Genomic DNA, 27,086 nt, shown 5'->3' with positions numbered 1-27,086 from the left:
AGCGGCGTCCGTCCCGCTGGGGCGACTCCTCGTGCGCCCCGGAGGAAGGAATGGAGACCGTTCCAGGTTCCAGCTGTCACGGGCACTGGACGGATGGGGAAGACACAGCACGAGTGTAACCGGAAACTTTAATGTGGACCGGTGGCGCAACAAGGAGCCATGATCACTTACGTGACTGGCTTGGGGCAAAGCTCACAGAGGTGAAGAGGAATAAAGGTGGTTGTTGGGGATTGGGGAGCCCTGACAAGAGCAGGGCTCGGCGCTGTAGCCGCTGCACCCGCGTGGGAGACCCAGAAGAAACTCTTGGCTTGGAATCAGCTCAGCTCTGGCCGTTGTGGTCATTTGGAGAGTGGACTAGCGGGTGAAAGAGCTTTCTCTCTGTCTCTCCCTCTCTCTGTACATCTACTTTTCCAATAAAATAAATCTTTAAAAAGAAAAGACAGACCGAGGCCTTGCCTCACTGAGCTTACCACTGATTCCCGCGGTGTCAATCCCGGACCCCTGAGAGAGCCAGAGGACTCAGGTGGTACCATCAGGTGCAGTCTTCAAGCTGTGGAGCTGCAGTTACAAAAAGCCACCCGAGAATGTCTATTAGGAATTGCTCACACATACGCAATGGCAGAAACACGGAGATGCACACCTGGTCAGGAAGAGCAGCGCCTCCACAGCGTTGAGGTTAGTCCTGCTGCCCTTCCCGCCCCCCCCCACGTGTCTCATTTGAGCCTTGAAGCATCTCTGTCAGGGTGGTCCGTGAGCCTCAACACAGTTCCAAAAATCCCAAAGGCTTTGGGGAACAAAAGCATCTTGGTGACTCCTTCAGGGGAAAATTGAACCTGACCTCAACTGAGGTCATGGTCCTCCTAGGCATACCTGATGACGGGGCATACATAGCCCGGACTCTGTTGGTGGCATTGTGTGCTACACGGCAGCACGTGCCTCGTGTGACCTCTGTAGAATCCCATGGGCTGAGAATTCAGAAGCACCTGTGGCTCCAGAGATGCTGCACCACAGACTGGCCTGGGCTCTGCCCCGGACTGGGCCGTCAGGGGCACGGCTGAATCTGTTGGGCACAATGGGAAGCTGTGTGATTCATTTGGACTTTTCGAAACTATAGCTAGTAATAATATGGAGGCTGCATGGTTGGAGCAGAGCCTGAACAAGGACTCAGTCCCAGAGCCCCGTGCTTCCCTCTGCCTTCATTCATCCCACTCACTACCTGAACCCGCTCTCTTCGGATCACCAACTGGCCTTCTTCATATTGCTCATGCAACCCTTTCTTGATAATTCAACTACATTTAAGCCACTAGTCATTCTCTCATTAAAAAAAAAAGATTTTTATTTGAAGGGCAGAGTCAGAGAGAGGAGGAGAGACACAGAGAGATCTTCCATCCACTGATTCACTTCCCAAATGGTTGCAACAGTTGAGCTGATCTGAAGCCAGGAGCCAGGAGCTCTTCTGGATCTCCCATGCGGGTGCAGGGTCCCAAGGCTTTGGGCTGTCCTTGACTGCTTTCCCAGGCCACAAGCAGGGAGCTGGATGGGAAGCAGGGCAGCTGGGACATGAACTGTATGGGATCCTGGCATTTGCAAAGGAAGGAATAGCTAATTGAGCCATTGTATCCAGGCTGTGATGCCTCCTTTTATTCAACTTTTTTTTTTAATGACTACTGTTGGCAACTTATTAGCCACTCAGATACTGTATTTGCAATACTGTGCATTGCAGATCTTGTATGGACCAGTCATTGTGTGGGGCTATGTATTTTATAAGCTGATGAGGTCAGGGGCAGAGATAATAAGTTCACAAGCACCTATACCTTCAGGCACACTGGGTGTGACACACCAAGCCGGGGCAGCCTCACCTGGGAGTCCCAGGACCTGTGCTCACTCTCCCTTGGGTTGTCCTCCAGCTCCAGGTCTTTTCCTAAAGGACAGCAGAGCCTGGCCAAAGAAAGACTGTGTTCGAGAGAGCAATAACTGTTCTTGAAGCCTTTCCTTTTCTCGAAGCATTGTCTTCTAAGCTCCTGGGTGAAGCCGTGGTGGACTGAATTAAGCAGATAAAGGGTGCGGCTGCCAGTGGGAAAACGTGTCATCATGCTTATTTTCACACACCACATATTGATTGAGTGCACTGTGTGCCAGGAGCCAAAGGAGACTTTGTACCCTTGTGTACCGCTCCAGGTTTCATGGATTCAGTGCCACGCATGCAGGGTAAGACAAACCTTCCAAGAGAAGCCAACCAAGAAACCGGTTAGCTCAGTTGTGTCCCACATACAGAGGGCAGCGCGTGGGGCTGGGGCAGCTTTGCCTCAGTGTCCAGCAGAGGGCAGTGGTGTGCAGTCAGTCACACAGACACAGTGGCACACAGCTTAGGCGTGAAGGTGCTGATGGATTGGTTCACCTTTCTTGCATGAGAGGCTGGATTTCATTAATGCCTTATTGAGCGCCTATGCCGGGACTGTCACCCTAATAAGGGTGCTTCACTGACTTGCACAAAGATGTTTCCGGAGAGCTCCTCAAGGAGCGCAAAGAGGGAACGCGGATCAGGCAAGTCTACGCGTTCGGGAGAACTGAGCACGGATGGAGCTCCTGCTGTCCCAGGGCACGGGCTGGGCTGGGGGGGAGGGTGAGATCCAAGCATTGCCTCCCCTAGCAAGTGTTTTGGGGGAATCAGGAGATCTATCCATTACAAGGCAGAACATGCAGTACTGCCATAGTTCTCGCTTATATGTTTGTGGGTGCAGCACAGCTGAACCCCAGGGACCCACAGTGGGTACTTACTTCCCTGGATCCCAGTTGAGCCCTGGAGTTACCTGGGAATGGAAGGGTCGCCTTGGGCCTGGGGACTGAGCCCAGTGGTCAGAGGGAATGGTGCAGAGATGGAGGTCACACAGCGAAACCAAACCTCTTAAGGCTGGAGATAAGACTCCAAGCTCCCTGCACACACCTGTGGCCAAGGCTCCCCCTCCTCGTACATCTGGGAGTTCTCAGAGGCTGCTCTGACTCTGGCCTGGTTGCCTTCGCTCTAAGGCTGCTGATATTCCCATACTGTGGGCAGGTCAACAGACCTGGAAGGTGAAGTTCATGCCAAGCAGATGGAACACATCTCAAAAAAAAAAAAAAAAAATAGCAGGAGGAAAAGACTATGATATTTTTTTTCTCCCAAGGGTGTTGAGCAAGAGAGAATAGGCTCTGATTGAACCTGGGGATCTGAAAGGCCACCCTCAATGCAGCCTGCTCTGCAGGAAGCTGCGTTAGGCCAGCTCAAATGCTGCCCAAACTCTGCTGCTGGCTGCCCCAGAGACGAGCCAAAAAGCAAGGGCATGACATTCCACAGGGGCTGTCTTGTCAGTTGCATCTGAAACTGATTAAAATGAAATGCAAAGTCAAGTAGCTGGAAGAAAAGGTCAGGGTTTTAGCCCCACACATCCTCTTTCTCTCCTACCTTCCCTCTCTCTGTCCTCCTCTTGTCTTTCCTCCTCTACTGCGCTTGCCCTCTGGCCCCCGTCCCATCAGGGCTCCAATTCCCCTCCTCCGCAGGCAGCCCCACACTGCCCAGAAACCCCGCAGAATGGCCCCATTGTAGACCAGACAAACCAAAATAGCAGCACCTTCTGTTCTCTGCCTCAGGGAGATTCACTTAAAACCCCCTGAGTCCCAGATGTGGACGACAATGAAAGTTGTTGTTGCAAATCAGTATCCTGGAACCCAAGAGAGGCAGGTAGAGGGAACAGCCAGCACGGTGAGTCCGGTGGTAGAGAGAGAGAACAATTAGGCAGTCTCTCCATTAGCCCAATTAGCAAACTCTGGCAGGGATTTTGCGCTTTGCCAAATCAGCATGGTAGGGAGGTAGGGAAAGCAGCCAGTGGACTTGAGGGTGGGGGTTCGGGGAAGAATCCAGTGCTTTGCTGTTGGCATGGAAGGGCGAGCAGTACAACTAGTTATTTCTATGCTGGCAAACCACATCTTTATCTTTTTTTTTTTTCTAGTGTTCTGGATTTTTTAAAATTGTGCCCTGGAGCATTAGGATGAACTGTGTTTGCATTAATTAATAAATCAGATGACATTCGCACTCAGCAGTGGCTCTGCAGTGGCGGCACCCTGGGTGGCCTGGGAACGGTGAGTGTGGTGGCATCTTGATTGATCACAGCTGTCACTTCCTCAGTCACTCAGTCCAGCAAGTCAATCAGGTCTACCTGGTGAATAAGGTCGGGTCTGTGTGCATGTCTAGTTAGAGGGGGTGCTTATTGTCAAGGCCCCAATTCTGCTCCGCCCCCGTGCAGGTTAACAGGGACAGGGTAATGGGGTGGGGGGGAATCAAGAAAAGTTGTTGGGCCTGGCAGTGTGGCCTAGTGGCTGAGGTCCTCGCCTTGAACGCCCCAGGATCCCATATGGGCGCCGGTTCTAATCCCGGCAGCTCCATTTCCTATCCAGCTCTCTGCTCGTGGCTTGGGAAAGCAGTCGAGGACGACTGAAGACTTGGGACCCTGCACCCATGTGGGAGACCCGGAAGATGTTCCTGGTTCCCGGCTTCAGCACTGGCTGTTGCGGTCACTTGGCTGTTGTGAATCATCGGACGGAGGATCTTCCTCTCTGTCTCTCCTCCTCTCTGTATATCTGACTTTCCAATAAAAATAAAATAAATCTTTAAAAAAAAAAGTTGCATAGAGGAACTGGATTTTGGAAACCAAGGTCAGGTTATGGCATACGGAATGGCCGGACACCACAAGGGTATAAGAGAAGGCATGGAAGACAAGCTTGTAGGAAGCAGGTGCAGTCCCTTCTCCAGGGAAAGGTGGGGTCCTGGGAGTGGGGCAGCGGTCTTCATGGCAGAGACGCCCAGAATGGCCGGGGGGAGAGAAGGCGGAGGAGTGGACGGTGAGGAGGGCAAGCGCAGTAGGAAAGGTGCTCCCACCTCTTGGCTCCCCTTACTTTTTTAGAGGCCCAAGGGTTAGGAAGCGGCCTGGCTCAGTGTGGTCACTGGGACTGTAGGAAGCAGCCAACCAATAACCATGGCTTTCCTGAGCAGAGTCCTGGAACCTACTGGGCTCGCCAGGTGGCCATGGAAGGGCAGAAGGAGAAAGCAAATGCGCAGAGGAAGGAGGAATGACCAGTTAGATGCCTGCCCTGGATCCTCCCACACTCAATATTCCCCAGCTGCCCTGGACTCTCCCTTAACCCTGTCCCCAACCAACGTCTCTCTGCTCTTCAGCCCTCCTCTCTAGCCTTGCAGTCACTGCGTACGAGGACAATCATGAAACGTGCAAAGCTTTTGTCTTTAGTACCGAGAGCAGGTGGTCTGTACCTCATGCTTGTCCGGGGATAACGCTTGAGCTTGGCTGTTCATCTCCTGCTAAGCCCTACTGCCTGTCTTTACAAAGCAGGGCTGGCCTTTGCGACCCAGGGCCTGAGATGGAACTCTTCAGGCCTACTCTGTGAATAGGTGCTGATAACCAGGAAGACTGCATGAGGAGAAACTCCACCATCATCTCTACCTTTCTTTCTTTCTTTCTATTGGAAAGTCAGCTATACAGAGAGAAGGAGAGACAGAGTGGAAGATCCTCCACCCAATGATTCACCTCCCAATTGGCCGTAAGAGCCAGAGCTGAGCTGACCTTAAGCCAGGATCCTATAGCCTCTTCGGGGTCTCCCACACGGGTACAGGGTCCCAAGGCCTTGAGCCATCCTCTACTGCCCTCCCAGGCCACAAGCAGGGAGCTGGATGGGAAGCCAGGTAGCCAGGATTAGAACTGGCACCCATATGGGAACTGACACTTGCAAAGTGAGGACTTTAGCCACTAGGCTACTGCGCCGGACCCACTGCTACCTTTCACGTGGTTTCCGAACAGGAGTGGCAGTAGCCCAAGCACCTGGGCCATTTTCCACTGTTTTCCCAGGTGCTATCAGCAGGCTGCTGGATTAGGAGCAGAGGAACTGGAACTTGAATCTGGCATTGCGGTACCGGATGCCCACATTATAAACTATGGCTTAATCCTCTGCTGATCCACAATGCCCCCGGCTCTCCAGTTCTAAGAAAAGAATTCTTCTTTAATAACAGCCTGATGGGGTTTCCATAGCCCCAGAGATGTGATCCCAGGGGTATGTGGGGGCTGGGAAGCACGTCCAGCTTGGCTTTTGGGTGTGGGTCAACAGCCCCCTCCTGGGCATAGCATTCCTTCTGCTATTCCAGTTCCAACCCCCAGGCTCCTGGGATCCTTCCACAGGCACAAGGCTGGGCTCGTGTTTATGCAGGAGCTGATGGGTATTCTATATCCCCTCTGGACCCACCACACAATACCCGCCTATTCTCAAAGCACAGCTTGAAGTCACTCTAGCTTCTCAGGTTCCATAAGCGCCCAGCGAATTGCACCTGGCCTTTTCTCTGTCCCCTGGGGCTGCCAGGCTAGAGGCCTAGGAGCTGGCTGCCTGGTTTCCCCTCTGTCTGTTCCTACACATCCTTGTCGCCCCGAGGGGCTTGAGGTTTTGCCCCTCTGTACAAAGTTCAAAGCAAGTTCTGTGCAGCTTCTGTGCAAGTTTGGAGAGAACCATACCTGATCTGGGCATCTTCCAGAACTGAGCCACCTCTTGTCCCAGGCAGAGAGAGACTGGCAGCAGGTCCTCAGGGCCCATGTACAGGCAGAGGTAGAAAAAGTAAACTGGGAAGTACAAGGAGGCATAGATGGGGGTCCACACTGCCTTGAGAGCCCTGGCCCATTTCCAAGCTTTGCTCAGTGTTCAGCAAGCCCAGACACATGTGGTTGCCTGGCTGCCCTTGACCTTGGAGCTCACACAACAAGCACCAGCCGGTCTTTACAAACCACTAGCCTCCTGAGGTGGGGGTAGGGAGAGCTGGGGCGAGGATGTCATGTGATATTGCCGTGCCAGGTGGCTGGCACCACCACCTCTCCTCCATCCAGATGCTCAGGCTGAGGGGACTCCCATGGGAGGGTTGCTCTGAGGCCCCTGGCATTGACCTCTTGTGCCCCATCTTGGTGCTGGGCAGCCATACTGCTGCCGCGGGCCTGTACCAGCTTCTCCTCGTTGACGTGGGGCTTTTTGGACCAGGGCGTAGGTGAAGCAGAATTTTGGCAAGAGCCTTGGCAGTGACTGCCAGGAAAGGAGGCTGAAGGAAGATAATTAGACCTAGTAATTGGTTCCGTTTTCCTTTTCATGTTTTTTTCCCCCCACTGGCAATAGTGACTGTGACTGGGAGAAGAAGATACCAGAAGAAGATACTGGAAAGCTGTCCTCCAAGATGAAGGTTAAACTGTCCTTGTGCTAGGAACAGTGTCTCCTAGACAGTTGTGTCTCTCCCATGATCACATCTGACCCTGCCCATCTGTCTGGCTGTGAAATGGTTCTTAAACCCCCTTGCTCTCCCCGACAAAGCTGCCAGGGTGGACTTTTCCCAAGCTCATGTTCCATTATACCCCAAGTCTGGGACCAGGCATCTTGAAATGGATTCCAAGGGCAACTGTGAAGGCGTTGCTCGCCATTAGCTCCTCCAGGAAGGTCCTGCATCGCCTGGCATAGCGGATTTCACAGCCCAGGCTTTGTTTCTGGGTGAAGCTGACTCATCATTTCCCCAAGATAAGTTGGTTTCTGGGCAGGTTCCAAGTCTCCATCCCTCCAGTTGGCCACTTCGCCAGACCAGATGGCTCGCATTAGATCTCAATTTGCGACTCGCCACCCTTTGTGGGTATGTGTTCTGGATTCCTCCCAACCCCAGCAGCTGAGTCACTCCGAGCTGGGGACATTCTCACCATTCACTATGAAGCCATGGGTCTGATCTCCAGTTTCGGTAGGGAATCTATTGTCCTCACCCCTAACCCCAAAGTGTGGCCCTGGGAGCCTGTGGCTGGGCCGCAGGCGGGTTCCCTGGGAATGCTGGGTCTTGGAGAGCTGACCCCGCCTCTGGGACAGCTGCTCACTCAAAGCCCAGCAAAGGAATGACTAGGCTGGAATCATGAATGGGTTCTTCTGTTGCTTGATCTTGGAAGAAAGTAGAAGGAAGACATGACAGGTGGTTTGAGCTCTGGGATTTTAGTTTCAGGGAGACTGTCAGCCTTCTGGTTTCTCTCCTGCACAGGTCCCCTGCACTTGCTCAGCATCCAGTTTCTGAGCCTAGATTATACGCCATACATAGAGAGCTTAGGGCTCAGGGCAAGGAAATCAAGTCCGTCCTTGCCTTCCAGGGACTCACTGATTCATGTTTCAAACAAGCACAGTGACATGAGCGCCAGAGCAGAGGAGTGGCCAGGGACCCAGGTGGGGTCTGTTCCCAGCCCTGCTCTGGCACTGACAAGCAGCGTGTTGCTAGACAAACTCCCTAGCCACCTTGTGTATCAGTTTTCTCATCTGTCCTCACCTGCTACCTTCCTTAGAATTTTATGCAAATTCAGTTAGTTGGTTCATGAGTTTAATGTGCTCAGTACGCTGACCGGGCATAATGAAGCTGGGATACATTTGAGACATTTTAAAAGCTGTAGCTTCGTAGGGTTAATGCTTGAGGCATTGAAGACAAATGAAGGGGTCATCCGTCCATACTAGGATTCTGGGCTTTGTAGCGAGGAAAGCTGTGTTTGGGTCTAGGATTCACTATAATATATTTCTTTGAGGTGGGTGCTGCAGCATGGCGGGGTTAAGCTGCTACTTGTAGCACAACGTCGTATGTTAGACTGCAAGTTTAAGTCCCAGCTTTCTTGCTTTCTGCTTTCCAGCTCTCTGGTATTGCATTCTGAAAGGCAGTAGATGATTGCTCAAAATGACTCAGGTGCTTGGGCTGCTACCCATTTACACAGGATGGAATTCCAGGCTCCTGGTTTCGGCGTAACTCAGCCCTGGCTATCGTGGGCATTTGGGAAGTGAACCAGTTGATAGGAAGTATCTCTCCCTGTCACTCTGTTCTTCAAGTGGATCAATAAATATCTGTATGTGTTTATTTGATCTTAAATAATTATGGCTTGATTTACTCCTGTGTAATAGAGTAACGTCTTCCCTTCCCACCTCATTGGGAGAAAAAAAAGAGGAACTGGGTTTTGGATCTACTATGTACCACACCGGGCTTTAATCTAAGATTTAAGAGAACACATTTAAATAAATAAATAAATTATATATATGTATATATATATATACACACACACACATATTTCAGTGTAAACTGTAAAGCAGTTATGATTTTCTCTGTACTTTGCCTCACTCCCTGTGCTGAGCTCTGGATAAGTGAGAGATGACATAAAAGGGGCTTTGTCAATTTCAGTCACAGCAGGTAGAGCCTGTACTGCTGTGCCCCTCGACAACTCTCCTCTTTTCCTCCGAGTTACTCAGTATCCAGTTACTAAACACTGTGGACCCTGGAGGAGCTGAGGGACTTTGGAAGAGGAGGAACCGGAAGAGTGAGAAGCAAAGAAAGAGGTGCTGAAGGCTATGTTCAGGGGAGCACCGGCCTCTCCGGCGTGGACTCAGTCCTTCTGGATCCTAGCTCTCAGCTTGTTGCAGCCTTGACCGTGTTGCAGGGCTGTGTCCCTGCAAACACAGCACAAGCTTATGAAGGGTGGGTGAGGAGGGTTGAGGCAGGGTAGCCGACAGTGTGGGACGTGAGACAGGGCTCACTCACACGCACAGCCCCCAGGCGAGACCTCTGCTTTGCTGGCCAGACCCCGTAGGGGAGGAAGTCCATCCCAGCCAGCACACAATCCAGGCCCCAGCGGGACACTAGCCAACACTAACGGGATTACCATCCGCTGCCCTGACAGCCGCCAGGAAGTTGGGAAATGGAATTTCAAGGACTTTACCGCAAAGTCAAAGGATCTGTTTGTGTGGGATGACTTGGCTGAGAGCAAGGGCCGGCGGGCAGTGGGCTGGCGTCCCTCGAGCTACCTTTGTTGCTTGGCAGAACAGAAACTTGCAGACTGCCTCCTTGACTCTCTCTCAGCCTCTCTGGGGGCTCCTAGGCTGTGAGGTCAGGAGGGGAACCATCCAGGAAGACTTTAGCCAACACTCTCCAGGGACAGAGGAAGACAGCCATGAAGTTAGTGCCCACGTTCCTAGTTGGAGGTCATGCCTCATGACTTAGGCAATTAGAGGCTTCGGGTTTTTTGTTTTTTTTTTTTCAGCTCTACGAAGGCTTGGGTGAAGCATGGCGCATGAAAATTTCTTTGCAAAGGGCTTTTCATGGAAGCAATTACTACAGGCCCAGGAGCGAGGGCCCAGGGGGCAGCACAGCGGCTGTGCCTCTCCAGTTCTTTTGGAGACAGACAAGGGGCCTTTCCTGCGAACTTCTATTTGGTTCTAACATGAGCAGCCAGGCTCCCTTGGGGTTGGGATTTGCTAACGAAGAGGAGATTGCCAAGATCCCACCTGTGACCTTGCCACTGACTTGTGGCCTCACTGTCTTCCCACCGACCCGACAGCTCCCTACTTCCGGGGGGTCTGCGGGACCCCTCTTTGCAGCCGGGTGCTGTGTTTATAACATGACAGTCTTTACTGCTTATCTAGTGAGAGTGAGTAATCTACTTGGGATATTTAACTAAAACCAGACATTACCTCACTGGTGTCTTACCCAGTGTCTTCCCATTAATTCCGGTGATCCGGGGTCTTTTGCCACATGAAACAGTATAGAGACAGCAAAGAAAGGCCCAGACACAAATATGAAGAGCTCATCTGTATTCTAGTGTTTGCTTGCAAGCCGACTCTTTTCCCCGAAAGCGCCTGTTTGCAGACCCTGGCCAGGCCAACCGTGGCCCACCCTGATTGTAGTCAGGTTGTTCTTCCCCATGGGTCAATGAGGGTGTGTGTGCATGTAAGTGTGTGCACTCCCACGGGTGAGCAGGGAAGCGCTGCCGCTGCTGTGGTTGCCAGGCAACAGGAGGAGCACACAGATCCCCTCTGCCGGTGATTTCCTGACAGAAGTGTCAGACAGACGGTGACTTAGGTGGTCACATGTTTTGTCAGCAGCTGCCAGTACAGACAGGAGGAGGCATCCCACTTCTCTCCAGGTGCAGCGATGCCTGCCTGCCTTCTGCGGAAGGACCCAGATCTGGCAGTGATGACAGCCCACGCGGGTCATCCACAGAGAAAGGCCGTGGTAACCTCAGGCAGGCTTCAGTTTTGCAGTAGCAAAACAGAGGTCTTATTATTCCAGGTCTGTGTATCCCAGATCGTGATGTACTAGAGAAGATCAAAGAATAACTGCTGATTTGGATAGAAGTCACCGTGACATGATGACTATGTCAGGCAATGTCCGGAGCTGATGCTCAATGAGGGATGTAGGAGTGAATTTACATGGAGGCTGGGATTTCTGTGTTTGCAGAGCTTAAGAGAAAAATTAGAAAAGGCCACTGGGGTGAAATTTTGTTAGTTGTTGAATTTAAGCAATGGACAATGTGGTTTCAATATACTGTTCTCTCCACTTTTGTGGCTGATTAAGTGTGTTCATTGTTTTAAAAAAAGACATTATGTTAAAAGACAAACCATAAATTGGAAGACAATATTTAGAACACATGTGACTGGCAAAGGATTCCTATCCAAAATATGTAAAGAAGTCCCACAAATCAATAAAAAAAAAAGGGTTGGCATGTAGCACAGCCAGTTAAGACACCATTTGCAATGTCATCATCAGAAATGGAAGTGCCAGTTTGAATTCCAGCTCAGATCAAACTCCCTGCTCATGTGCCTGGGAAGGCAGAAGAAGATTGGCCGAAGAATTTGGATCCCTGTCAGCCATGTGGGAGACCAGGATGGAGTTCTTATACTCCAGGCTTCTGTCTGTGCCAGCTTGAATCTGTTGAGGCCATTTGGGGAGTGTACCAGTGAATGGAAGATCTCTGTTACTTCCTGTCAAATAAGTAAGCAAAAAAAAAAAAAAAATTTTTTTTAAAGTGTTTGTCTTGTGGGAGGGACTGTATCCCTGAGCTTTTTGTCATTGTAACCAGTGGCCAAGAGGAGCTCTGTATGAAAGAAGGAAGTTGGATTTCAGCTCATGGTTTTAGATCTTTGCAGTCCAGGATGAGGTGGGCCCACTAGTGGGGCACCTGATGAGGGTGCAGAGGGAGGACCACGTGGGAGGCCGGAGAGCAGAGAGTCAGGGAGCCTGTTCAGCCATGTCTCTGCGGTCTCTCCGTGTATGTCTACGTGGGCATACGCAGGGTCTGCTGTGAGAGGCAGGCATTTGGCCTGGAGATCCTGCTGATGATGCCAGTGTCTGCCCTCAGAACATCAACCTTTGCTCTCCAGCTCTGGAGAGATCGGCCCTTGGGATGTGGCTGTGATAGCTCCAGCACTGGGTCTCTGCCACTCATGTGGGAGATCTGGGTTGAGTCCCGGACTCCCAGTTTCACCCTACACGCTCAGGCGTTCAGGAAGTGTTATGCCTGAAGAGAGTTCTCTTCCTCAAACAAGTAGGGGCTAGCACTGCAGTGTAGCACATTGGGCCACTGCTTATAGTACTGGCATCCCATACAGACACTGCTTAGAGTTCCAGCTGTTCCACTTCCAACCCAACTCCCTGTTCTAATGCAGATGGAGAAACAGCTAAGAATGATCCAAGCCCTTGGGCTCCTGTACCTGCATGGAAGACCCAGAAGAAGCTCCTGGCTTCTGGCTACTGGTTTTGGTCTGGTATAGCCCTAATCATTGGAACCATTTAGAAGTGAACCATGAATGGAAAATCTCTCTCTCTCTCTCTTCTCTCTGTAACTTTGCCTTTTAATACTAAAACAAATATTTCAACAACAGAAAAATAGAAGTAAATCCTTTTCTTAAAAAAAAGCCACATGATTCATTACAGCAACGTCATGCAACCTGATCACTTCCAAAGGTCCCTTTGGGTTGGATTAAGTATTCATGCTTTTATTTCATGCACACGAATAATTTAAATCAATGAAAATATTTTTGAATCTCACTATGCTTATCATAAGGGTAAAAAAAAGAAGAGCCCCCAAACAATAGAAGAAAAGTTTATTTCTGAGGAAAGATATGGGAGTGGGGCTGGCCTTGAGTGTATCTGGAATGTTTATTTTCCTCTTCAGGGAAAAAAAATGTAAAAAAAAAAAAGCCTGGAGCAAATATTTCAAAAAAGTGACATTTTAGGTGTCTGGATAGTAGATACAGGATGTTTATTGCATTGTTGTTCTCTGTACTATTCTGAATGCTTGAAATATTTTGTGCTTAAAAAAATTTGTTTTTAAAAGATTTATTTGAGGCCAGCATAGTGGCATATCATACTAATCCTCTGCTTGCGGTGCTGGTCTTCCACATGGGCACCAGTCTGAGTCCCAGCTGCTGTGCTTCTGATCCGGCTCCCTGCTGATGGCCTGGGAAAGTAGCAGAGGATGATCCACATCCTTGGGCCCCAGAACCCTCATGGGAGACCTGGAAGAAGCTCCTGGCTCCTGGTTTTAGACCAGCTCAGCTGTGGCCATTGCTGCCATTTGGGGAATGAGCCAGTGGATGGAAGATCTTTCTCTCTGTCTCTCCCCCTCTCTGTGTAACTCTGCCTTTCAAAGAAAAGAAAAAAAAAGTCATAAGTCATATATATATATACATATATATATATATTTTCTTTAATTTGCAAGGAGAATTACAGAGGAGAGAGAGCACTTCCATCTACTGGTTTACTCCCTAAATGCTGGCAATAACTGGGACTGGGCCAAGCTGAAGTTAAGAACTCCCTCTGGGTTTCCCACATAGGTGGCAGGGGCCTAAGCGCTTGAGTAATTTGCTGCCTGCCCATGTGCATCAGCCAGGGGTTAGAACAGAAGTAGAATAGCTGGGACCTGAAGCAGCATTCCAACATGGATGTGGGCATCCTAAACTGTGGCTTAACTCACTGTGCCACACACAATCCTATTCAGAAACATTTCTGTATCTTTGCTTACACAAGCATCATTTCTTCTATTTTGTCAAATTCACCACTTAAGCCAATAACTGCTACCACCACTGAATCAGAACAGCTCATCTTTCATGGCTGTTTCTGGCATGTTCAAGAAACATTGAGTTTTTATTTCCATTAGTCCTTTCAACTTTCACCTCTTCCATCAAGGTTACCATATATAAAATTTAATCTATCTGCCAGAAATTCTGAATCTTGCTTTTTTTTCCCCCCCTGAATGTTGGCATCCTTCCTCCCTTGAAATCCAGTTTTACAATCATTCCCAAGCTGAAAGGCAGGGTGCTGGCTCCCTTCCAGTGTGGAATGATCCAGGATCCTTAACCATTTACTTACTGCCTGGAAGTCTGGCCTCGACTTCTCCAGCTGTGCTGCCCACAGTCTGTTCCCACTGAAGAGGCCATCAGCTACAAGTTCAGGTCCAAGGCCTTCTGTGTGAAGCTTTGGCCCTGACGACTATGGGAACCTTCCCTGCAGCGCAGCAGCACAGCCCGTATGCTACTGAAGGTATGGGCGCTGCTTTTTTTTTTTTTTTTTTAAGATTTGCTTATTTTTATTGGAAACGCAGATCAGATTTATGGAGAGAAGGAGAGACAAAGATCTTCCACCCATTGGTTCACTCCCCAGTTGGCTGCAATGGCCAAAGCTGAGCCAATGTGAAACTACCCCTCATACGTACAGGGGCCCAAGGCTGTGGGCCATCTTCTATTGCTTTCCCAGGCTATGTGCAGGGAGCTGGATGAGAAGTTGAGCAGCTGGTACACAAACCAGCGCCCATCTGGGATCCTGGCTTTTGAAAGATGAGGATTTAGCCCCTGAGCCACTGCTCTGGGCCCTACTCTTTTTGCTTTTAAGAAAGCAAGAAGACACCTCTACCTTCACATCTGCAGATCCTTTTCTGTTAGTGGTGAGCTCCATCCCTTTGGCCTGCACAGAAAGTGGAGGTGGGTTGAACAGATGCGGTTATTCACAAAGCTGCCACACACGGCCTAGCTCCAGTTCACGCTTGCTGTTTGTCTCCAGATGTCTCTGCAGTGACATCCACTGTCACAGAGGCTGGCCCTGGAATGCTGTTCTTTGACCTATGGTGAGGATCTAATAAAAGATAGATTCGTTTCAGCATCATACATTGTCAACGCTAAGATGTACATTTCCCCGACACTTTTATATCCCTGAAATAAGAATGCATCTTACAATCAGTGAAGGTTTTATTTTCTTTCTTCGTGGTACACAAAAGGAGAAATACATCTTACATCTATCTATCTACTGAACAAAGGAAGTGGTGCTTGCAACCACTGGGTCTGGGTCAGTGCAAAGCCAGAAACCAGAAACTCCATGTAGGCCTTCTATGTGGGTGGCAGAAACCCCAGGCCTTGAGTCACCATCTGCTGCCTCCCAGTTGCGTTAGCAAGAACATGGATCAGAAGCAGAAGTAAGACTTAATCCCAGGTATTCCCATGTGGGCTCAACCCACTTGTATCCCAATACCCACCCTATCATTTCCTTTGAGGAGAGTGCATGAAAAATGTGTATTATCAATAAACTATATGTGGATTTCAGCTGGTGTTTTTTTCCACTTATTTTTTTTAAAGCACACATATCTTCTAATTCCATACACTTTGTGTGTCTCCTCAAATACTTCCAACCTGCTTTCATTTCACTTGTACCAGGGGTCTAGGCAGACCGGAATCTTCCATTATTCTCTGTGGCCTTCCAGTGCCACTTGTCCTAACCCGTGAGGAGGGTAACAGCCCCAGCATTGGTCACCTTCCCTTCCAAGCCACCCTAATGACCCTCTTGCCCCTTCTGCCCAAATGACTTAGGCAGCAATCTCCTCGGGGGCTGTCACAATTTGCAGGATCATGGATAGCTCTGAGTGTGATATTATTCTCCATAAATAATTCACGGCTATAACTGTCAAAGCCGGGAGGGCTGTGTAAGTAGAGGGGGAGGGCACACATGTGCACACACACACACACCAGGACGCGCCTTCTCAGTGGCTTTGCGACGTGGTTCTCAGTGGTGCTTTGTTCCACACTGACTGCTTTTGCAGCTGTAACACAGGGCTGTTGCCAAGCTGAGTCCTGGGTATCCTGGGGCCGGCGCTGTAGAGAACTTTTTCCTGCTGTGTAGGCAGCAAGGGAATTGTGGGTTCTGTCCAAGGCCAAGCCAAAGAGCTGACGGTGACTGCAGGATGGGGGAAGGCAGTGATGGAGCAGGATGTGTGGCTGCTGCAGCGAGCAACCCTGTGAGTGCCTATCTCAGGCATTCCAGATGCCTCTCCCTCTCCCTGGCATGTCTAGGCACAAGGAGGTCAGCAGATCCTATTCTGAGGTGCTGGATGAGGGATGGAAGGCTACTGGGCTGCACACCTGCCTGTGGGTGGATGAAAGAAAAAGGCACTGCCTGCACTGTGCACAACCTGAACATTGTTTGTGACCTTCATTCAAGTTGCCCATTCGCTCTTGGATGCTTCATGTTTGCCAAAACCACACGGGGAGGAAGCTGTTGAGACAAAGGGGCAGCTGGGGAGCCAATTTCTATTCCTAGCCTGCCGCTGACCCTGACAAGTGACCTTGATCAGATCTTGAACTCCTTCCTCAGGATGGTTGTGTTTGAGTCTCACCTTGTGTCGAGGAATTCCTGTGAGAACTATTGGGTATTATGTGGGAGCTGAAGATCAAGAGACAGACAACTAACTTCCTGCTGTTGTTGGGGAGTGTGATGACGGATTGCTTTTGAATCTGGCATTCCTTGTCCTTGTCCTTGCCTTGCTCTGGCCTTTTCCTTGGTGACCAGGGGGTAGAATGTGTTTGGAACTAGCGATAAAAACAGCACACATGAGGGCCCAGTGCAATGACTCAACAGGCTAATTCTCCATCCTGTGACACCAGCATCCTAGTGCCAGTTCATGTCCTGGCTGCTCCACTTCCCATCCAGCTCTCTACTCATGGCCTGGGTGAGTAACAGAGGACGGCTCAAGTTCTTAGGACTCTGAGCCCACAATGGGAGACCCAGAAGAAGCTCCTGGTTTCCGTCAGCTCAGCTCTAGCCATTGCAGTCATTTGGGACAGTGAACCAGTGGATGGAAGACCTCCTTCTAGCTTCCCTTCTCTGTAAAGTCAGCCTTTCAAATAAAAATAAATAACAATTTTAAAAAAACCAGCACACATCTATACATGTTTAGGATGCACTGGGCACTGCAGCTTTATGCACCATGGTGCAGGAAACACAGGTCCAGAGAGCTTAAGTCATTCCCCAAAGTTGCACAGCTCATCAGCCAGGGCTACTCTGAATCCTGGCCTCCTGAGTCCGTGCTCTTAACCACAACAGTTATCCTCTTTAACAGCCGGTGCTTCGTCATTCGGGCATACTTGCTGTGAGTTCTGCACTGAGCTGGCGGATCTGACAGCCGTAGAACTGCAGCAACAGACGGGAGGCAGGCGGGGGCTGGATGCTGACGCGTTGAAACCAAAGCATTGTTGAAAAGCTGAGGAAAGAGAGGTCAGTGTGAGCTAGACTTCTGCAGAAATGTCATGAAAAGTGAAAGGCTTGAGTATTCCTGCTTTTTTTTTTTCTCTCTTCTACACAGAGTGTTAGACTCTAGGTTCATTCATAGTATCTGAGTGGATGCTGATTTCTGTTGGCTGTGGAAAAGAGCTTGGAGAAGGGACTTTTTTTTTTTTTTTTGGTTGCAGGAGCTGGAATCTTCTGTACACACGCTCTGGTGCTGATCACTGGAGATTTGAACTTTTGTAGTTCTGTGAGCTCCCACAGGGCAGTAGATCGGTCCAGCAGTAAGACTGCAGTGTCCTGCCCTGTCCCATCCCATCTTGGAGTGTCGATGCCATCCCTGGCTCCAGTTTCTTGCTTATACAGACCCTGGGAGGCAGGGGCGATGGCTCATGTGATTGGGTCCCTGCCCTTCATGTGGGAGATCTGGACTGAGTTCCAGGCCATTGTAGGCATCCGGGGGGAGTGAACCAGAGGATGAGAGCTCTGTCTCTGAAACAAATAATCAATGTTTTTCAAATGATCAAAACGCAGAAACCTGTAGGCTTCTCAAACATTTTTGGGCCTGTTTGGAACATGTTTATTATAGAGCTTGTGTCAGTATTTCTCAGATTTCTCGGCTTGGGAGCCGCTGAGACAGTAGGTAACACCTCACTGGAAGTAGATATCACTTACACAGAACTTCAAGTCCAACTGCGTGTACCTCCATTGCAACGGGCACCTTCATGGGGTTGGCATTGGTAGCCAGTTGTTCTTTTTGACGCTTGCTCATGTTTTCCTGTATGTGCCATGTTCCTACCCCAACTAGACTACGAATAGCTCAAATGCAAGTATGTCCTTGACTGGTGTATCTTCTTATTTCCCATGATCCCTAAACCACACCTATTTAGAAGAAAGTCAATAACTGCTTGTTGATTTAGTAACAGAGACAGACAACAGAGGGAAGAAAATGAAGGAAAGCACCCCGCCCTTGAAATGATAGCAATGGGCCTTGGTGGCGTGGCCTAGTGGCTAAGGTCCTTGCCTTGATCCCATGTGGCTGCTGGTTCTAATCCCGGCAGCTCCACTTCCTCTCTATCTCTCCTCCTCTCAGTATATCTGACTTTGTAATAAAAACAAAATAAATCTTTAAAAAAAAAAAGAAATGATAGCAATGATCAGTAATTTGCAATTGAGTACTCAGTTGTGCATTGCTACTCGTCAGTCAGTAGTCTTGGAAGACCGCTATGTGGTTCACAATGCTAATTTTTGTCTTGGCACTGCTCAGAGCTGGCTCTGCTGTTGCAGGCAGCTGGCTTGGGGGTGCGTCTCTTGGAAGTCACCTTCTTTTAGTACCCTGGGCTGCCTTTTACTGAACTGGACGTACTTGGGATGGATCCGATGGTCCCAGGCTTGATACCCGCATAGAGAATGGTAAATGCTGAGTGCCCAACACTGCAGGTGGAACTGAATGACTGCAGGGGATTCCACTGTTTGAAGGGGACAACTAAGCCAAGCATGTGGGGAGCTGGAGAGTAAAAGTGAACTTGACACCATAGAGGGCGGCCTCAGATTCAGTTCCCTTTCCAAACAGGCACCCCTCCCCTGCCCATGGGACCCTGTGGCCAGGCTCAGAGAAGGCACCCCGCGGCAGATGTAAGACTTAGAGGCTCTCACGGCCTACCTCCCGCCTAACTCCCATGTAGGGAGTGAATTCACCCCCTTTGGAGGAGGGGAAAGGGACCAGGATTCTGAGGAGGGTAAGGTCCTTGCCCAGCACAAAGAGGACTCTAATCCTTCCAGTCTTTGGCTTAGGAAAATTCTAGCTCCTGGGGTGGAGTGGGGAATTGATCTTGTTTGTTTTTCTATTTCTTCTTGGTTGAGTTCCAAGTGCAACGTTTTGTCCTTGATGTCAGAACCACTCAGGCTTGGTACTCCCTGCACCTGGGCTCAGATGCCACTGTCTCTGGCCACAGAGGGAAGTCATGGACCCCTCTCAGAGAGCAGGAACTGCGGCAGGGTGTGGGAGGCTCCCACAGGACACTGGGGGGTGTATGTCCCCCCCCCCCCAGCTAAGTCTGCTACTGAGAAGACTGGAAGGAGGGGGTGGTGCCATTCAAAGCCTTGAAATGTGATCAGATCTGTGCTTGTTTTTTTTTTTCTACATCCAAATGGATCTCCACCCACTGGCTGGCAACTGGTACCCAGGTGCTCCAGGCTGCAGCCCAGACCAACTTGACCCCTGCATGCCCATGTTCAGTTCTTTCTGTTTCCTCTCTAACTGCCTCCCTCCATGCCCACTGGCTGTGCACTCAGTGGGTCACATGGTCAGATGGCGGGAAGAGTTGAAGGTGAAGGGCCTCCACTTCATCTCGGGTTGAGATGTGCGGTCAGAATGCTCAACCCTGTATTTAGCTTTCCTCGTGTCTGCCAAGGTGGGCTCGACAGCCCATCTCAGCTCCTACCCAAGGTGCTATCTGGCACACCCTCATGGCAAAACAGAACGCTCCTTGGCAGGGAGTGTGTGGACAGCAGGTGCCTCAAGTCTTTGGTGCCAATTTGAGCCCTGCTGTCCCATCTCAGGCTACCTTTCCTGTATCCCCCTTGTCACTTACCCCAGGTAACCATTCGGTCCCTGAAGGGAAATGCTATTTGGGAAGTGGCTGTCTTTCCCCTGTACCACCAAGTTCTAGGCCAAGGGCAGATGGAGCAGGTGGTCAGATAGGCAATATTCCAACAGTGGTGCTGAAACCAGTTAGTTCAGGAGTGGGGCTGTCAGCCTCAGAGTAAGGGAATCATGCAGCAACAGCAAGTGCTCTTGCAGCCCACATGCTCTGAGAGGCTTTTCAGGCTGAGCAAATGGATTTGAGCTTGACCTCATCTCATGGTCCCAAGAGCTTGGATTATGTCTGCCTTAGAATTTCTTCACTTTGAACGGCTTTCTTTAATATACAGTGGCTAAGACCGTTCCTGCATGCACGTGGGATACCTGGAAGAAGCTTCTGATGTTGGTCTGGTGACGACTATTTGAGGATTGAACCAGCAAATGGAAGCTCTCTTCCTGTCTCTCCCTCCTCACCTCCTATAATTCTTTTTTAAGATTTTTTTTTTTATTGCAAACTCAGATATACAGACAGGAGGAGAGACAGAGAAGAAGATATTCCGGATGATGATTCACTCCCCAAGTGACCAGAATGGCCAGAGCTGCACCGATCCAAAGCCAGGAACAGGAACCAGGAACCCCCTTCAGGTCTCCCACGCAGGTGCAGGGTCCCAAGGCTTTGGGCCGTCCTCGCCTGCTTTCCCAGGCCATCAGCAGGAAGCTGGACGGGAAGTGGGGCTGCTGGGATTAGAACTGGCTCCCATATGGAGTCTCGGTGTGTTCAAGGCGAGGACTCTAGCCACTACACCACCGCGCAGGGCCTATAATTCTTTTAACTCTTTTTTTTTCTTTTAATAATAACACACTGGGGCCAGTGTTTGCCTAGAGGTGAAGGTGCCGGTCAAGACACCTGCATGCCATTTCCGATGACCTGGGTTGTTCTCTGACTGGTAAGTCCCCGCTGGGCTCTCAAGTGCAGCTTCTTACTGATACAGACCCTGAGAAGCAACAGGTGACCAGCCAGGGGCCATTGCACACATCTGGGAAGTGAGTGAGTGAGTGAGTGAGCTAGCAAATGGGTTCTCACTTGCTCTCTCTCTGTATCTCTGTCTCTCCAACAATAAAAACAATGCACTGAACTGTACCCTCAAAATTAACAACAGATCAAACCAAGAATAGCAACAAAGAAGGTTTGAAAGGAACCACTTTTGGCCATGAAAGCCTAGGAAATATTGACTATTTTCTATCTGCTTTACAGGAAGAGCTTATCCTATGCCATGTTAGCATGGTTCAGTGTGCTACCACACTGATGCCATCTGTCTCACACAGAGAAGCCCAGCCCCAAGCCTGCTACTCCTAAATTCTCTTTGAACTCTGCCTCTCCCAAGAGTGCTTAGCTCTGGTCCTGCCTCTCCCAAGAGTGCTTAGTTCTGGTCACATCTCCACCTGTTCTGTCCATGAAGATGCAGGTATTGGTGTGTGTGGACAGGGGAGAGGGTTTCAGTCTTGGGCTGCCCTTTTGAGTCCCTGTAGACCTCGTGCGCATGGCCTGGCAGGCTCGCCCTGTGACCTGTGTCTTGACTTTGCTGCATGAGAAATGAGGATGGGGAATTCTGACTTTGAAACAGAGGGCAATGAAACACAAGGAACTCTACCATGGCAGGGTGCTTGTTGGTGGGTCGGGGGTGGGGGAGCTTTTCAGGTATCTTAGGAGAGACACCCACCATGAATCACAAGCACCCGTGCTCCCTGCCAGGCTCTGTGCATCTGGGCTATGTGTGTGAGGTTCATGAGCAATGATTTTCACACTGAGTATCCCACTACACTGGGCATCCATCCAATGTACCATGCTCTCATGCCTTACCTGTTAACCCAAGTGGTGCATTCCAAGGCCTGGTCTGGGGCTCATATTTGACTTGCATTTTCTCTGAGTCGTGGGGACCACACTGGCTTATAAAATCTAGCACACAAGCCAACATCTCCCTCCCAAACTCCCCCACCCCCCTTCCCAGGGCAGTATTGTGGCCTTGAGAGCAGACCTGACTGCCTGGGTCTTGGCACCTCTCCAGCAGCGGGGCTCCCCTCCCACACTGGCCGCCTTCAGCACTCTTCGTGGTCTTCTTCAGCACTCAGCCCTTTGGGCCTCCAGGAAGCGTGAGGAGAGTTAATTATTTCTCAGGACTGACTCACTGATGCGGGCGGGCTTTTTTTTTTCTCTTCCAGAGAATTCTGTCAGCTGAGCAGAGCCCTGCTGCTACCTCTGATGAGGGAGCCTTGGTCAGTCCCGCCAGGGAGGCCCCGGATGGGGTTGCAGACCTGGTTCCCATTGGGGAAGGGTTGGTGGCTGAGGGGAGAGCTGTCCCTCCCCACTTCTGTGAGAAAGCAATTCCCCAGGTTCTCACCCACCAGGCTGCCTTTCAGCTAGTTCCCTGTGGGGCCAACACTCCCCTTTCATTTTGTTGATTGGCGATTGTGTGTCCCTGAATGGAACTTAATGTCTTTTGAAATTATCTGTTCTTCCAAAAATGTCTCTCTGTGGTTTAGGTTGTCACGGTGTCCCTCACGGCTGACGGTGGACAATGCCACATCCGGGGGAGAGAGATGGTCCCCTGACAGAGGCCGCCCGCCCTCGGAGGTCCACTGGGGCAGAAGAGGAAAGGAAAGGCAGGGAGTCTCTGGGGGCAGGGGGAGGCCAGGGAGACAGACTCTGCCCTGTCAGTGTGTGGGGTGGGAACGGGAACCACGGCAGGGTGGCATAGGTTTCTGTGAAGGTGGCTTCCCACACAGGAGCCCTGCCTTCGCCTGGCTTGTCTTCTGTCCACATAGCATAGACCATTTTGGGGTAATGGCGGAGCGTACCCTGAATCAGTTATTTAGTGTGGCTACGGTGTGAGACTCACCATGGTGACCTGGCAGGTTGAAGTTAGTGGCTGTACCTGAGTGACTTGACTACCCTGGCCCTTCTGCTCTTCTTCTGCCTCCCTGCCTTCTGCCTCATTTTCCTCAAGCACAGCTCAACCCTCTTCTGCTGCGGCTTGGGAAACATGCTCCCAGGGACCTCACATGAGTAGGAGGTGATTGAAGTGTAGGGCACACTCGATTATCCCCTGAAAACGACCCATGTCAGGTGCACTGCTTCTTCAGACAGGCCAGAGGCTGGGCATTGCTATAGGAGACGCTTTATACAAAAGGAGCCAGGTGAGAAATGGTCATCACAGGAATCCATTCCAGCCACGCTGCAAATTACATAGAAACAATCCCCTCCCCAAACAAAAGGAGTCAACAAGTATCTATAGGACAGTTACTACATGCGAGGAAGTACTTAATATACTGTGTCACTGAGTCTTCTCAATAACCCTGTGATTTATTTCACTAACAAATGAACAGAGGTTCAGAGAGGCTGAATATTCACCTAGTGACTGAAGTCCTTTCTTTGTGTGTGCTGGGATCGCATATGGGAGCTGTTTTGTGTTCTGGTGCTTTACTTCCCATCCAGCTCCCTGCCTGTGGCATGGGAAAGCAGTTGAGGACAGCCCAAAGCCTTGGGACCCTGCACCCATGTGGGAGATCCAGAAGAAGCTCCTGGCTCCTGGCTTCAGATCAACTCAGCTCTGGCCATTGTGGCCACTTGGGGAGTGAACCAGCAGGCAGAAGATTTTTCTCTCTAAGTCTCCTCTCTCTGTAGATCTAACTTTCTAAAATAAATTTTTTTTTTTAAGATTTTTTTTTATTGTTATTATTGGAAAGCTGGATATACAGAGAGGAGGAGAGACAGAGAGGAAGATCTTCCATCCGATGATTGACTCCCCAAGTGAGCCGCAATGGGCCGGTGCACGCCAATCCGAAGCCGGGAACCAGGAACCTCCTCCGGCTCTTCCCATGCGGGTGCAGGGTCCCAAAGCTTTGGGCCGTCCTCGACTGCTTTCCCAGGCCACAAGCAGGGAGCTGGATGGGAAGTGGGGCTGCCGGGATCAGAACCGGCGCCGATATGGGATTCCGGGGCGCTCGAGGCGAGGACTTTAGCTGCTAGGCCACGCCACCGGGCCCACTAAAATAAAATTTTTAAAAAAATCTTTTACAAAGAAAAGGTTTCCAGGGATCACAGGAGCAGGTGAAAGGGAGGCCTATCAGTGTTGAGAATCCAGGCAGACCTGGCCATTAGCAAGGGTGCCATGGATCCCTGAGTGAATGTGTCTAACAGACTCCAAGATCAAGGCTCACCCGCTTCCCTGGAAGCATGATTTGAGGGCCTGGAATCTGGGTTAGTCAGAGCCGACAAATATCCATCAGGAGTGCTGTTCCATGTGCTGGGTTCACGGGAATGAGCAATACAGGTTGCAGTTGTTTATCTGCACAGAACTCACGTTCTAGCCAGAGCAGATACTTGCCGGTCAGGTTAGTTAGGGCTGTTCCGTGGCAGCTTATGTGTGGAGCAGGTTGGGGATCAGGGAGAAAGTAAGCATTCTGGGCCTCCTTGGCTAGGGGCTGCCCTATGCAGGCTGGAGCAGGTACCCCGTGCGTTGTCTGCTGGCCCTCTACCACCAGCACTGCCCACTTCCACAGCGGCAGTTGTCTCTGCTTGTGGCCTCTTCCCTGGCTGTGGTGGTCATTCCAGAGTGGGCTCCTGGCAGCATCATCTAACAGTAAGAGATGCAGCTTGGGTGGCTCTCAAAACACACAAAAAACCAGGAACTAAGGCATGGCCTGTAAACCATTTTCCTCATTTAGTTTTTACCATGTGGACTGGGCACTCCTGATCTGTAGATGTTCGAGGGTGAAGACCTTTAATATAGTACTAAAATGAGTCCAGCATTCATCTGCTCAACAGTATATGTGATGTGGAGCTGCCTTGTGCCAGGTACCATGTTTAAACATACACTCCCTATTCCCAGGACACTTACCAGCAAGTCAAGTCAAGATGCGTGCGCCCGGGCCCGGCAGCGTGGCCTAGCGGCAAAAGTCCTTGCCTTGAACGCCCCGGGATCCCATGTGGGCGCCGGTTCTGATCCTGGCTGCCCTACTTCCCATCCAGCTCCCTGCTTGTGGCCTGGGAAAGCAGTCGAAAACAGCCCAAAGCTTTGGGACCCTGCACCCATGTGGGAGACCTGGAGGAGATCCTGGTTCCTGGCTTCGGATCAGCGCAGCACCGGCCGTTGCGGCTCACTTGGGGAGTGAATCATCAGACGAAAGATCTTCCTCTCTGTTTCTCCTCCTCTCTGTATATCTCACTTTGTAATAAAATAAATCTTTAAAAAAAAAAAGATGTGTGCGCCCTATGTGTTGGCACACAGAAAGCAGTTCCCTAACCTGGCCTTGAGGAAGGATTCCAAGGGAGTCTGTAGGGCATTCCAAGGGGGTCAAGTTGTGGCCAGTTGGGTATAAAGTCAGATGAGGAGTTTTTTATACATGCAATCCCTCTATCCATTTTAATATGAAACAGTTGTCTTTCTGAAGCGGCTATGATTCTTATTAAGCTGACAATGATCTTGCTGTGGTCGACAGGCAGACTATGGTGTTTGTGTTTAAGAGATGCTTGGAGCAGAGGGCCTTGACCAGTTAGAAATTCCAAGTTCTTCTCCCTGTTCCACAGTTAGACTTCCTACAAGAGAGAACAAGGGTTTCTTGTCTCATGTCAAAGAATTCCCAGGGAATTCAATCTCAGGCAACAATGATGGCTCTTTGAACTTAGCAGAAATCCCAAACTACTTCTGGCTTTCCCCAGCATCACCTTGGCCCTGGATGCTATCCTCAAAGCTGCCTTATGATCCAAGGCAGCTGTAGTAGGTCAGCCATCACGTTTGCATTCCAGGCAGAAGGCTGGAGGTAGGAGCTCAAAGAAACTGTCATAGGGTGATTTACTCATCGGAGCCAGTTTTCTCTAGCTGTGTCTTGATAGTCCTATACATAAAGGCCTTAGAGGCCAGGAAAGCTTGAAACTATAGACTAACTGGTCACACTGTGCCAAACAAACTTAGAGTTTTCTAAATAGGAGAGGAGAGAACAAATTTTCTGCGGAAACCTGCAGCCTCTGTCAGTAACCTACCTACTTACCCCTCAACCCCCAACATTTTGTAAGTTAGAAAAAATGGTAACCCCACTTTACCATTGATTTAGGGACTAGTGATCAGTGCTTCCATCTCTCTAGGGAGAACTCCAAGGAGCTTAGAAGGGTCCCCTCCCTTGTTTTCTTTCTCCCTTGGCCTGTGCACCTCTCTTGTGCACATCACAGTCTGAGACCACTTGAAGAGTTGGATGTGGACAAGCGGAGGAATGCCTCGTTAGCAGGTGAGCCACCCTCCCAAGTCTGGCTGACTTGGCAGAAGTGGGGATGACAAGCAACCACAGGAGAGGGCCCGAGTGGAGCTGACTGCCCCATGCCTTCTGCATTTCAGATTGCCTCTTGGAGTTTGCGGGCCACGCTGTGACAGTGCATGGACCTGGTGCAGGTCTCTCAGTCTGGGGCACAGGACCCTCATTCCTATACCCTCACCACCCCTAAAGCAGAGGGAGCGCTCACTAGCCATACCTACAAAATCCTTCCCATGGCTGTAGCCAGAAGACCCCACCGGCTTGAAAGCTCTGGGCAGTGATTTCTCTGCACTGCAGTCTGCCTTTCTGTTCTACTGGAAGCATATGAATGTAGGGCAACGATGATAAGGAAACGTGGGAGAGGAATGAGCTCGGAATTGGAATCCCAGCTCTGCCCCTGGCCTTTAGTGTTACCTAGTAACTTGTTTTGCTCCCCCAGGTGTCTATTTCCCCAGGTAAAATAGGAGTGGTAATGACACCTACTTCCCAGAGTTGCTCCAAGGATTAAACAAGATAATGTAGGTGAATGCATTTAGCACAGTGCCCAGAGTACAATAGACACTCCATAAAAGATAGTTAAGTTTACATCTGCGAAAACAGAATGGTGATAAATGGCAAAGGGCATGGTGGAGACTCAACCCCTAAACAAAGCTTCCTCTGAAAGGAGAGAAACTCGCAACCCTGGCATCTTGGCTGGACGCCCAGGAAGGGATGGGCATTGACTGAGGCAAAGTCAACCCCAGCCCAAGACACCATGCCCCTGGGGCTAAGGGCCACTCCTCCTCTAAGGGCAAGCCT

At 50.3% G+C, this 27,086-nt stretch overlaps 1 long non-coding RNA gene across 1 annotated transcript; it reads left to right on the top strand.

Moving 5' to 3' along the window:
• The first annotated feature begins 68 nt into the window (after positions 1-68).
• LOC131481246 (uncharacterized) lies at positions 69-21,378 on the top strand. The gene is made up of 3 exons (XR_009246178.1): positions 69-200; positions 2,413-2,548; positions 21,242-21,378. It is a non-coding gene; the product is annotated as an uncharacterized LOC131481246 (long non-coding RNA).
• The last annotated feature ends 5,708 nt before the right edge of the window (positions 21,379-27,086 follow it).

Source organism: Ochotona princeps, chromosome 10 (assembly GCF_030435755.1).
Source record: "Ochotona princeps isolate mOchPri1 chromosome 10, mOchPri1.hap1, whole genome shotgun sequence".
Lineage (NCBI taxonomy): Eukaryota > Metazoa > Chordata > Mammalia > Lagomorpha > Ochotonidae > Ochotona > Ochotona princeps.
Note: the sequence above shows the minus strand (reverse complement) of the source record. Positions and strands in the feature narration are given on the sequence as shown.